Source organism: Tamandua tetradactyla, chromosome 11 (genome assembly GCF_023851605.1).
Source record: "Tamandua tetradactyla isolate mTamTet1 chromosome 11, mTamTet1.pri, whole genome shotgun sequence".
NCBI classification, from domain to species: domain Eukaryota; kingdom Metazoa; phylum Chordata; class Mammalia; order Pilosa; family Myrmecophagidae; genus Tamandua; species Tamandua tetradactyla.
This window is the reverse complement of record NC_135337.1, coordinates 101,328,959-101,341,940: the sequence shown is the minus strand read 5'-3', so window position 1 is coordinate 101,341,940 and position 12,982 is coordinate 101,328,959. Positions and strand designations below refer to the sequence as shown.

At 35.7% G+C, this 12,982-nt stretch overlaps 1 long non-coding RNA gene across 1 annotated transcript; it reads right to left on the bottom strand.

Annotated features, from left to right (window-relative positions):
• Positions 1-9,496: 9,496 nt before the first annotated feature.
• Positions 9,497-11,359, bottom strand: LOC143649758 (uncharacterized). The gene is made up of 3 exons (XR_013159153.1): positions 11,334-11,359; positions 10,710-10,804; positions 9,497-9,739 (listed from the first exon to the last, which is right to left on the bottom strand). It is a non-coding gene; the product is annotated as an uncharacterized LOC143649758 (long non-coding RNA).
• Between the last annotated feature and the right edge of the window lie 1,623 nt (positions 11,360-12,982).

Below are 12,982 nucleotides of genomic sequence, written 5' to 3'. Positions count from 1 at the left end.
GTCATTTATTGCACACAGGGTTAAAAAAAACAGTTATTTGTTCAAGATGGCAATGTCCCCCTTAACCACTTCCTAGATTTAGACAGAAATGTGAAGAGAACATACCCTCTGACTAATTTAAATTAAGGGGCCTTTGACTTAGCAGATTAGCTCATGCCCTAACTAATCCCCTGCAGGGGTTTTCATTTGCAATGAGAATGTCCAGTGAGAAATAAAACCCTCAGTTTCATGGGATTGAGTGGATTAAAGACTAGCATATTTTTCATATTTCAGTAACTATTTACCTGATAAGTATACTCCAATGTATTTTATCTTTATTTTTTAGAAGATATTAGTATGTCATTCTATCATGAAATTCTTCATTCTATGGTATCTGGACCATTAATTGTGTATAGTCATTTTTCTTTTCCACTGCAGAAGGTTTATATCACCTTATTTTTAGTGGATAGTATAACATATATGTCAATTTAAGTCCTGATTATCTCCAAAATTCTAAGTATTGTTTCCTGTTTCCCTGACAGTTTATATAGACTGTCATGTTTGAGTAGTAAAATTGCATATCTCTGGGGAAATACCAAAATCAATTCTATAGCACAAAATTCTGTTAAAATATTTCACAATATTTATGTATTTTGTTGATATTGTCACTTAGTATATTTTGTCCTATTGATTTTAGCTACATATTGAAAAACTTTCTTAGTGGTACAATATTATTTGTATCCACTAATTCATTCATTCATTTATCATGTATTCCTGATATACTTTGTTCTAAGCACTGTATCAGATAGTGGGACCATAGGAAATAGGACAAATTCTGCCCTACACTTTTGGAATTTTCAGCTTAGCAGTAACAAGTATTTACAAATTTGAGGAGAGTTTGTGGAATATTTTTATAAGATAGTATAGCATGCTCAGACAGTGCAATAGGAGGAACTACCTGGTCTGTGGAATTAAGAAGGAATTCCCTAAAAAACTATTGTTTGAGCTGAGATGCTATGAATGACTAGAGTTTAGAGAATTGATAAAGTCTGTTAGACATTTGGATCTATTAGAATAGGTTAGGCCTGAGAAAAAGAATAAGTGACATTCCCTTGGTTTACTAAACTGAAATATACACTATTTTTCCATCCCAAGCTGATTGAAATGTGCATGCAAAACACCATTGCTTATAACATAGACGAACCTTGAAAACATTGTGGTTAGTGAAAGAGAACAGAAACAAAAAGAAATATTGTACATAATCCTATTTATAAAAAAGGGAGACCAACAATGTAAGAATAAGTCAAATGTAGGGAAGCCCCATGTCCACAAGTGTTATACCTAGCCCTAAGGTCACCAAATATCTAAACGGGAATGGGAATTTTACTGTAACCAACTAAATATTTTTACTTTTCTGCATTTACCTTATGTAAATTTCCTCTATTTTGTCTTGTGGGAGATCCTTCTTCATGTGGTTTGGATGTCATCCTCGTTCATGAATCATTAAAGGCCAAGATGAACTTCCATAAATAAGATCTTGTCTAATATTTTATTTTTAACAACTCCATTTATATGAAATGTATAGAGTGGAAGATCAATATAGGGAAAGTGGATCAATAGTTCCACTGCCACATGATCTGATAGCACTTTTCCTATTCTCCATGCTTTATATGTAGTTAAATATATATATATATATGCATATTACATTTACATCAATCTTTAAGTTACAGAGGTTAGACTTGTCAATGCAATATAGCTGTACAGACAGAGAGGACATAAAAGTTTAGGAAAATCATACTCTACTGTCATGTCAAAAAAGGTAAAAAAAATAAAGACAGAGAGGGCTTTTCCCCAGAACCCCAATCCTGGAGGAATTGAGACCTGACTGCAAGGGCTGGCTCTCACCCCTGAAAACATTCAGTATGTCAGGAATCCCAGGGAGCACCAGCTGGGGCTCCTGCAGCTGCAGTAGTTCAGCTCTGGGAAGAACCACATAAGTTAAGTGATCCTGAGCCAAAGGCCTAATCTCACAGTGCTACAAAAACATCAGATTTGAATAGAAGATAGTCCATCAGAATTCTCCTATTTTGGTTAAATAGGTATGCATTTCATTCTATGTTCCAGAGAATATAGGAAATGTTGCTTATTTTTTTCTAATTTTAAATAATATTAACCACTCCATTCTTTGCAGATTACTCAATTTGTAAAATTATTGAGTATCTCTTCCTTTCCCTGCTCCCACATAACCTCAGGTAGTGCAGAGTCCCTGCAGACCTTACAGTGAGCAGATATTGCAAGCAAAATCTTTGGGTCATCAGTCTGCAAGGGTCATCATTTATAGGTTCAGGGACTCAAAGTGGATAGCCCTTTGAAGTAGTAGGTTTTGCTCTTCCAAGCCATGCAAGGGAATATAATTCCAGCCTATCAGCCCTGGGCCAGATGTTCTGGCCTCCCAGAAAAACCACACAGCCATTCCCCTCTGAGGTCCTGCCTCAGAGCAGGGCACACTGATAGAGCAGGGCCTGGCCATTTCTGATCATGAAAACAAACCACCCTTCCCTTTTTGTTATTAAGGAATCTCTCCATTTTTGCTGTTTTCATGTTTTTCTCCACTGCTTTAGGGTGCATACTTCCTCTGACAGTTTATAATAATCCCTTCATAAGGTGAGCTATGGGGTCAGGGTAGGGGGCATGGAAAAGAGGAACAACACCCAGAAGGTCAACATGTAAACACAGGTGTCAATTCAGCTTCATAAGAAAGAAACATCTGACCCAAGGGACTGCAACGCCTTTGGAAACATCATGGAAAACAGACATAGAGAAACATGTTAATAGCTGAAGATGTATATATCCACTTCATCAACAAGAGACTGACTTTCTCAGAAACTAGACATTGTCAGTATAAACCTGATTTTCCCATACATTTTTGAAATTCTGCAGGCCAAAAACACCCACAATGTTAATCATAATATTTCTACTACCTTTTTGCTTCCCCTTTGATACTCTTGGTTTTTATTATATATACATATATATTTTCTTATTACTTCAAAGAACTACAAGAGACTGCTTTACCAACAGCACCTGAAATAAACTGTAAAGAACATGTTATTATCAGGGTAAAATGAGAAAGAAAGAGCTCAGGAAGAGACTATGTGTTGAGGCAAGAGGATCAAGATTCTCAGCGTTGTTGCCTAAGCTTATTCCCAAGTTGATATCCAACCATTTAGATGACAGTTAAAACATGGAATCAAATAACACAATAATTGCAGGGCATATTGAAATTTATTATCACATTTTCCCCATCTTGCCAAGGGACAAAGCCTTGCTGTCTCAGCAATCTGCATTTGTGAGTTAACAGAGTGGTGACAGAATAGGGGAGCATAAATTGAGAATTCCCCTAGCCAAGTTACCTCTCCCTGGCTAGAGTTTTGATAATTTTGGATAATCTGTCTGTATAGTATTCCAGTCACACCCTAAACAATACTGCCCTATGTTATCTACTGAGAGGGAAAAGAATCTCCAAAGGACTACCACGATGTGCATAAATAAGTGATTGGAAAAACATAATGATGGGAGTTAAAGGGATGTAACTCTTAGCTGGGAGTGATGGTATATTCAGACATGTTGGTGTCATGGCAACATCACCTAGAGAAGGATTCCTGCCTCTGAGCATGGACCCCCCTTTCTCACATGGAGCTCTTCCATATCAGGTTGCAGCAGGCCTCAGTCAGCAATCTGTATGCTTCTCTTTTGGTTATTCTGATTCCTCTGTCCTCGAATTGTTTGGAAAATTGCCTCATTTTCCCTGTCCAATATCTCTCGATGGGGTTGTGCCTCCTTGGGGAGAAAAGGATACATCTTTTGGTACTGAACCTTGATCATCACCCTCCCTAAAACCACATAATTCTGTAGGGATATTAGATTGGAAGGATCATGTACTCTCACTGTCATCAAAACTTCAAATGAGATATCCTTGGCATCATAAGGCAAGCACTTTATAAATATTCTGCTCCATACCTGCAAATTGTCTTAAATATTTGCTAGTCCTTTCTCTTCATCTTTTCTATATGGTCAAATTTCTCCCCACTTCTCTCCCATTTAAACCAATCCCACTAAGTGGTCCCAGACAACCTCTCAGTGTTGTTTTTTCAGGGCTTTTGTTCAATCAATTATTTTCTCCTTACCTGAAGTTTCTTCCTTTTTTCATGTTTCTCTACCTTGTTCAGCTAAATATTTAAATGCATTTATGTCTCTACCATATTATACAGATTAAAAACAAAAAAGTTTATTACTCTATTTCTCCTTCCTTACAGCCAAATTTACTATAATATTCTGTACTCAGTATCTGAGAAGCTTTACCCAAATTTCAAATTTGGACTATCAGTATCTATCAAACTCTGCTTATCCCTTACACTTCTTGTTTTTGCTCCAGCATGTGATGACCTCCATATGTGTGATTACTGATAATTCATTTTAAACCACCATTTTTTTTCCCAGGAGGAAAGTAGTATCCCTTATCTGGTAGCATGACTTGGCTAGAAAGTGTAACTTAGTATTATGCTCCACTTGAGATCTTCAGTGTATGGACAATGTATGTAAGTTATTTCAAAGAAGAGAACACAGAACACAAAAAATAGCTTAACATGAATTCATAGAGATAATTTATTACTAGGTGTGTAGTATATCAGATAGTTTACTATACCAAAATCTGTCTCCCCAAACTGCAGTAATTCTGATAGTTTTATTAGAGAAAAAGATGTGATCTAATTCTTGAACATATGCAGATTGATTATATGCTTAGTCACAGAGCATATGTAAGAAAATGGCAGAATAATTATAGGTGACTGCAGATTAAAGTCTAAGCTACTGCATATGACAGGTGGGCCCATTTTGGTTAGATATAGTCTCAGAGTTTGGATTTGCAGGTTCTGACCTAAGAGTCTTCATTAATTAACATTATGGGCTGTCTTTAGTTATCACAAGACTTTAAAGTTGAAAATTGAATAGATGGGCATGAATGAAGTTTAGTCGCAAGGTTTTTTTTACAATTCCAGGGGCAGAAGATGAATGCAGTTCAATCATCATCAAAAATCAAAACAGCTGGATTGCATTTAAAGATTTTTGTTATTTTTCTCTGTTTAATATGCCAGAAAGGATGGAATATCTAAATGACAATTCAGTAATGAAAATCATCCTTTAAATTTAGATGTTTTGGTTATAGGAATTTGAAGGAATATAATACTGAGATATATGATTTGTTCTTAGGAAAAAGTGGGACTTGGAGAACTGGAGTTAGTGTTTCAAGAAAGATTAGGGAAATTGAAGAGAGCATTCATTCCCTAGATGAAAGACTGGAGATTGCATGGGCACCCTTTTCTAGTATAAATGTTTGATCAAGAAGTCTAGCTTTTATGGGGATAAAAGCATTAACACAGGTGAAAGATGCAGACATTAAGACAAGGATTATTTTTTCCCAGAAAAGAAGTGACAGAAATTGTGATCTTTAAGACAAGTTTAAGAGGGTGTGGAAAAAACTGTGAGTTCGTGGAAGTGAGAGAGAGGGACAGAGAAACAGACTGAGATACAGACAGAGAAAGATGAAAACAGGCAGAGTGACAGAAGGAGACCAGGAAAGATGGAGAGACTGAATTTTGGGGAACAGTCATCTAGAAAATGATATCTGTAAGGAGACAAGACAGGAAGGAGCCATTAAAGAAGGATTGGTGTAGCCTTGGGTAGGGAGAAGGAGGCACAGCTTAGCAGTGGTGAGAATACAGATGTTTGGGACATGGAAGTAATTTAGAAAGATTGTGTCTGACATTCTCTATATTCTTCAGGTAGATATATATTTGTTGGTTTTGCTGAGAGCTTATAGTTAATTCATAGCCATGTAAAGGAGAATGGAGGGTAAGGTCATTAAATTTAGTGAAGAGTTGTCCTGTTTTTATATAAAAATATGAAGGCTTCAGGGAAAGAAGTAGAAGCAATGATACAGTAAAATTAATTAAGGAAAAGTAAAGGAGGAAGAAAGAAACAAAATTTTTTGTTCCTCAGAATTGGAAAGCCTGAAGGTCTAATGTAGTACAACAGAAAGTGACATGAGACAAAGCAGAATAGATGATAAGGGGAGCCTAAAATGAACCAGAATATATGAGCTAATTAACCCAATGTTGCTGAAGAGTTTTGTGAAACTGTAGATGGTGAGGAATACCAAAAAAATATATCAATACTTCCATGAAGAAGAGCTTAAATATTTAGAGAACATGGAAAAAGAAGGCAAGATAATTTTCTGGCAACTAATGGAAAATGAAGCCAAAATGGTCCTGATAGGGAAATTTCTAAAAGGAATGTATGAGGAGCTGAAGAAAATGTGCTGTAAGCTAGATGTGGAGCTGTTGGAGGTAAGGAAGAAGGATGGCAGAGTGCCAAACACAGCCTGCCTGAAAGTCATTTATATCTTATGAATTCTGTTTTCTGTTTGACCTGTATCGTTTTTCTCATTCTAAAGTCTCTATTCCTCTTGGGTTTGTAGTTGCAGGTTTTGTTCTCTCTTTGGTATAGTCTGGAAACCCATGATTGTTCTTGCCTATCCAGGAACGAGAAAATTATGTGGAATGGTTTAGATAAGATCCAGAAAACAATCCCTTCTAGACTTCTCCTACTCCACCTACCCTTCTTACCAACCACAATAGAGCAACTTCTGAATAGATAATTAAATTTTGTGTCTTTACTTGATATTATGTGGAAAGTGAGTTTTGTGAAATGTATTCCCTTTCCATGTTCTGTTTTGCAATCCTAGATTGGGGGTCCACAAACCCTTAAAAAATTTGGGGGAAACTGCTGTGAATCTTGTGGAATACAACAAAACATGGCAGCTCACCATTTTCCTTTCCATATTGCCCACCTCCTGGAACATGTTCTGAGTTTAAATATTGTAAGAAGTATAATTTTATCAAATGTATGTAAATCTGAGGCTGAGTTTCATTTATAATGAAGAGGAAAATGACAAAGGATTAAGCTTGAATTATGAAAGAGAGGAATAGAATGTTTGAGGACAGTCTGAGATCACAGGCTATATTGAACAGGAGTGCCATTTTGTAATTTAAAACAAAAACAAACACTAAGCCTTCCTCTCTTTCCATTTACCTGTACTGGGAGACTTAGTGAAAGGTGAGTGTGTACTTATATCCAAGCAATGAGAATGGCAATTGGTCAGGTTGTTTTCATGGGGTGGACCCATACTTTTAGTGAGATATTTCTTTCTATCTATATTCTTTTTTTTCCCCTTTACTAAAAGACACCCAGGGTTTTTATTACCTATGCACAAGTGAAAGTGGAGATGAGGATAGGGGATATTTTAGTATTTTGTTTTGCTTTGTTTTTTTTTTCCAAAACAAAACATGGACAGGCACTGGGAAGTGAACCCAGGTCTCCAGCATGGCAGGTAAGAACTCTGCCACTGAGCCACCATGGCCCACTCAAGAATAGGGGATATTTTAGCTGAAAAACTTAATGTAGAAGCTGAAAGAAGACAAATATTATTACTGCCTATTTTTAAAATCTTAAACATTTGATGATTATTCCAGGTCTACCCTGGGAGAGGCAAACACTTTCAGAGAGGCAGTAGTTGGAAGTGGAGTGAGAAGAGGAGAAAGGGAGCACCATCAAGAAGACACTATGGAGCTGAGGCCTCATATGCAGCAGTTGCCATGTTTCAAAAATTTAGTACCTACTGAATTGTAGGAGTTAAATCAGAATCACTGCATGGCTTACCTAGGGAAAGTAGAAAGAGGAAACACAGCTATGACTTACATATCATATTCTACCAAGTTTGAAATGTTAAGAGCAGAAAATCAGATTATGCAATAAAGTATCATTTGCTATTTTCCTCAGTTGGTGGAGTCAAATTCACATTCTCTAAATCTAATCATGAGAATTCTAATGAAGCACCCTGGGTGGACTGATTATGATACCTTTGGGCCTGGAAAGAATACATTGGTCCACTTCTTCATGGGAATGAGTCAGTGCAACTGCACTTGCCCCAGCCTGTGCATAGTTCATCATGGGCTGTCAGGTAGGCTCAACAGCATCTGAGGTAAGCAGCAGCACTCCAGGATGTCAGCTGTAGATTTTCCTACATGAGTTGACCCTGTAAGTGTTCTCTTCATTGCTCTATTTTTCTTTCAAATAACAGAGAAGCAGGGACATATGCAAAACTTTATCACTAAATTTATAATTAACTGTTCTATTAAATGTAGTGCTGAACTCACCTGATGCTTAACAAAACAAAAATCAACAAACTAACTGAATAGAAAGACTGTTTTATGTTGATTTTCAGTGAGTAATGCAAAAGCACTTAGAAAAGGACCTGGGAGGATGTTATGATAAGTTGTTAATTTCTCAATATAGCATATAAAACTGTATATCCATTCAGCATAAGTAAGTTAGCTTTCAGTTTTTAATCTCAGTGATCTTTTGGGGGTCTGATTCTTAGCAGCATCTTAATGTTTTTAAAACAATTTTGTAAAGATTGAATTTTCAAGGAATGTATATGAATAATCACAAAATTAACAAAAAAACCTTAAGATGTGCTTGTAAACAGCAGGTAAAATTTCAAAGCACAGGGCTCACCATCCTCTGCTGCCTATTGTCCAATGTCTAAAAACTTTCATTTATATCTTATTGTTGTTTGTTTTTTTAATAACTTGCTTAAGCTATGAGAATAAATCCAGTCCTTGGTACTCCATCTTTGCTGGAGACTGGCATGTGTGGAGAGGTTTTCAAAACAACAAATTCAATTTCTTTAATGCATAAAGAACTGTCCATTTTATATATTATAATCTTCAGTGAACTTTGATAGTGCATATCTTTCAATGAATTTGTCCATTTCATTGAGCTGTCAAGTTCATTGCCATAAAGGTGTTTATAATATTTATTTTCTTGTAAGTGCCTGTGACTCTTCCTTTTTCATTCTTGTAATTGCTTATTCATATCTTCTTTTTTCTTACTAATACCAAATAGGATTGAGAAACAATGGCTCCCTTCAGCTTGTGCAAAGATTTATTTTGCTTCATGAATTATGTAAAGCAGCCTTTGCTGGTGGGTTGTGGGTGGGGCTGGCATCAGAGATTCTAAACACCAGGTTCCTGACACTTGTATGTTTTATAAAACCCAGATTCTGCTGCTGCTAAAATTGGAACCACACTTTGAGAATCACTAGACTAAGTAATTTTATTACATGTTTTCTTCATCTTTGCCTCTTCCATTGCTATAACTTACATTTTTGTCATTTTCAATGGTTATTCTTTTGAATATTGACTATTCTCAATGTTTAATTAGAAATCTTTGTAACCATATAGGTCCCATAACTAACATCCTTTCTTCCTTTCAGAAATGTAATTCTGCAAGATTCTGAACATTATGTAGCATCATAGCAGAGTTTTTAGAGCAGTACACTTCTAATCAAACCCTATTGCAAATAAGGCAATAATCTCATTCATTTATTAATGTACTCACTTAACAAATATGTTTACCAGAAGTGAAGACCTGGGTCCCCAATGAAGCAAAATTATTAGAACTTGAGAATTAAAAGTCACATCTCAATGAACACCTGTAGACATCAATCTTCTCAGACCATCAAACAGCATGCTATTGTGATTGCATATTTAATTGTTGAAGGAAACTTCCACTATAGAATGAACAGGTTATTAAAGTCACAATCAATTTTTAAATTCCTGAGATGAAAAGTTCACCCAGAGCCCTGGTAGAAAAAAAAACAAGGTACAATTTCAAATGCAGTACTGGAAAGTATCACATTCAAGGGCTGCCCAAATATATATATATAACACAGGAAACCACAGTGGAAAATATTTCTAAAACTTCAGATATGAATGAGAGCACATTCAGGTCAACTTCTGGTTCTTACATTTCATGGCACATATGAAATTGGAGACCTGAGCATGGAAGCCAAGTCAACAACAGTATAAATTTTCCACTGCCTCTTCTCAGGAAAAATAAATATGCTCAGGCCTAAACAAATGGTGATGACTTTGCCAGAGATATAAGATATTCCATTTAAGAAATTTAATACTTAAGAAACAATCTGAATATGTCTTTAAAAAGTGGTTTCTACTAATAATTTTCATTTACACTTGACTCCACCTCAAATTTAATTTTTCTCTGTCTTCTAGATCTATCCTGATTTAGATCTAATCTGGAGCTCCACATACAGTCTCACCTATCACCAAACTGCTTTAATCTTCTTGTGCATAAATTCTCATTTTCTGCATTAGTTATTTTAAGATTACTCACATATTTTTTCTACTTACTTCAATAAAAGGGCACATTATTACAAATACAATCACTAATAAACTTTGATGGAAAATATTTGTAACTAAACACCACTAATCCTGTCACCATAATTAGTTGCACTTAATTTAAAATTGGAATGCCATTTATACTTCTGGATGCTTTATTAAACAAATTAAATCAGATCTGCAACTGGTTCTAGATCTCAAGGAACCCTTTTCTGAGTGGTTTTCATTGCAGAAGTGCTTTAATGCTGTTCTGAATCACGTTTATCTTTTATCCATTTTATATGTTGTTTTTTCTATATTATCATAGGAAAAATAGGACTATATATGCCTATTCACAGGCTGCTTTCCATGCTAAATGAAAGGTTAGTAAAAAGAGAAAGGTTGCCCATGGATGAAGCCATTACTGACACTCACCTTGGGAACAGTTGAGACTGTCTATCAACCCAGGGAAAACTTCATCAAGCTCTGGTTTCACAGGCTGGGGCATGTGAAACTGCATTGAATCAATCCTGCAAGGGGGAGTTTCAGTTAATATTTCTGGTACCAGAGGCTCCATACACAACATATAAGGAAAGACATAAACATTCAACTAAAAATGTTTCATTAAAACCTTATTGGGATATTGTAGTAAACCTCATAATCATGGGTGGGATTGAGCCACTCTTAGGGAATCTTTCTTACTTTTCCTCTCTGCCTGCATCTACTCCATGCTTTTCAGAGGTACCTCCCTCTTGCTTATGTACCTAATCCACCTACTTCTATGTTTGTGGTTTTGAAGTCCTGTTGCAAATCCTGCATTGAAATTTGCACCTCACGTCTCCATAAAACACAAGAAATAGACAAACAACAAACTAACAAGACTCACTTCTGATAAAAGTGGATAAGAAAGGGTATTCAGTAAAATATTAATATGTGCACACAAGATTTAATATCTTATCACAATAAATTATGATGTCATTGTTTTGGCTGTTTTTAGATTTAAGTTGATTTCATAATAGTGCTCATGATGTCCCAGTTCAGATTGAAAGCTAAGCTTACCTTGTCAATATATCTCCCAATTTCTGTAAAGAGAAAGAAAAGTTTAGAACTCTTCACAAATTGGTTGCTTTTATCCAGTCTGAGGAAAGCTCAGAAAAGTACCAAACACCTAGCTGTCCTCCTCTCCCACTCTTATAAAAATTCATTTTCACATTTTACTCAAAGGAGTAAGACTCTAAATTCTTGATAAATTCAGAACCCAGTAAGTGAATGGGGAGAGAGAAATAGAAGGGCAGTAACTGTGGCAACTATCCATGACAGTCTTCAAAGTGGTCATACCTAGAATTTGACCCCAAAGGGTAATGTGCTCCAAATCCAAATTAAGGAAAGAGCCAAAAAATGAAACCTGGGATTTCTTGACAGAAAACATCAGGGGGAAGTAAATTTTAGCTCTCCCTCAGATTTCCCCATAATGTCTAACATCTGATAAAAATGATATGTCCATCAGTAAGTTGCTCCTTTCTAGTTTTCAGAAAATTTTACATAAAGAGAATTTCAAAAGGGGATGTTCCCTAGGGTATCTACTCTATTCAATAAAAGCTTTATTGTTCCTGGTTAATATAGGAGTTCCTATTTATTTCTTTTAATCCCAGTTAGGATTTAGTCCTTGATATAGACAATGGAGATGAGGAAATAAATTATGGTACCAAATGAATAAAGATGTGGACTTGGATTGATATAAATGATTTTGAAGCATGCCCTTCATTTTTACCTGGAACATCTCTATATCTGGTTTATGGCACATTTTCATCAGTTCACACATTTCTCTTTGATATTTCCCCTTTGAACCATCATGGTCTCATTTTTCTTGAGTTTCTGCAAAATCTTTTTGCCTTCCTTTTTCAGTCTCTCTAATTGTTCTTCTTCTTTATGAGAAATTGGATTTAGTTTTCTATGTGCATCTTTGATAATCATTCTCCTTAAACTCACATAATCCTGCAGGGACATGGATATCTTAGATTACAAACCCAGACTGAATTTAATATGCTCCGCTTACCCTTTAGCCATTGTAACAATCAGTTATATGCACCCTAAATTCATTCTTCCATGTCTAAGAAAATGTAAATTCATCTCATTCCCATATTCACTTATTTCCATTCTTTATTAACTACAAGCCCCAGCCCATCCTTCCCTCAAACCACTTTCATCCACTTCATAAATTTCTGAAAAAAGAAAAGACTTTCAGAGTTAATGTCTTTCTATACATCCTGTTACCTTTGAAATATTACATGCAATTGGAATTTATGACTACTTAGCAAATTATATATATTTTGATGTCTTTGTTAATAAATTAGTTTAACTACTCTTAGTTTCTCTACCTATCAGTTTTCACTATCACAGAATGGGAAGCCATCAGATAAGATGTTCTTAAAATTCCTAATCCTGGGTTTCAAACTAATTTCTACTGTCATAGCCTTTCTCTTCCCTCCTTGTCCCTCTTGCTATCTAAGCCACAGGCTCCCTTGTTGCCCTGCCAATTTAATAATGTGACTCCTCATTCTACTACATACTGCCTCCTAATATTCATAAATTCAATGTGTCTCCACCTCCCCAGACTTTTTCTTGATTCTTGTTCTCACCTCTTCAATGTGTTTAAATCTCTTCTACTTGAACCAGTATCATTGTTTAACTACTCTTAGTTTCTCTAC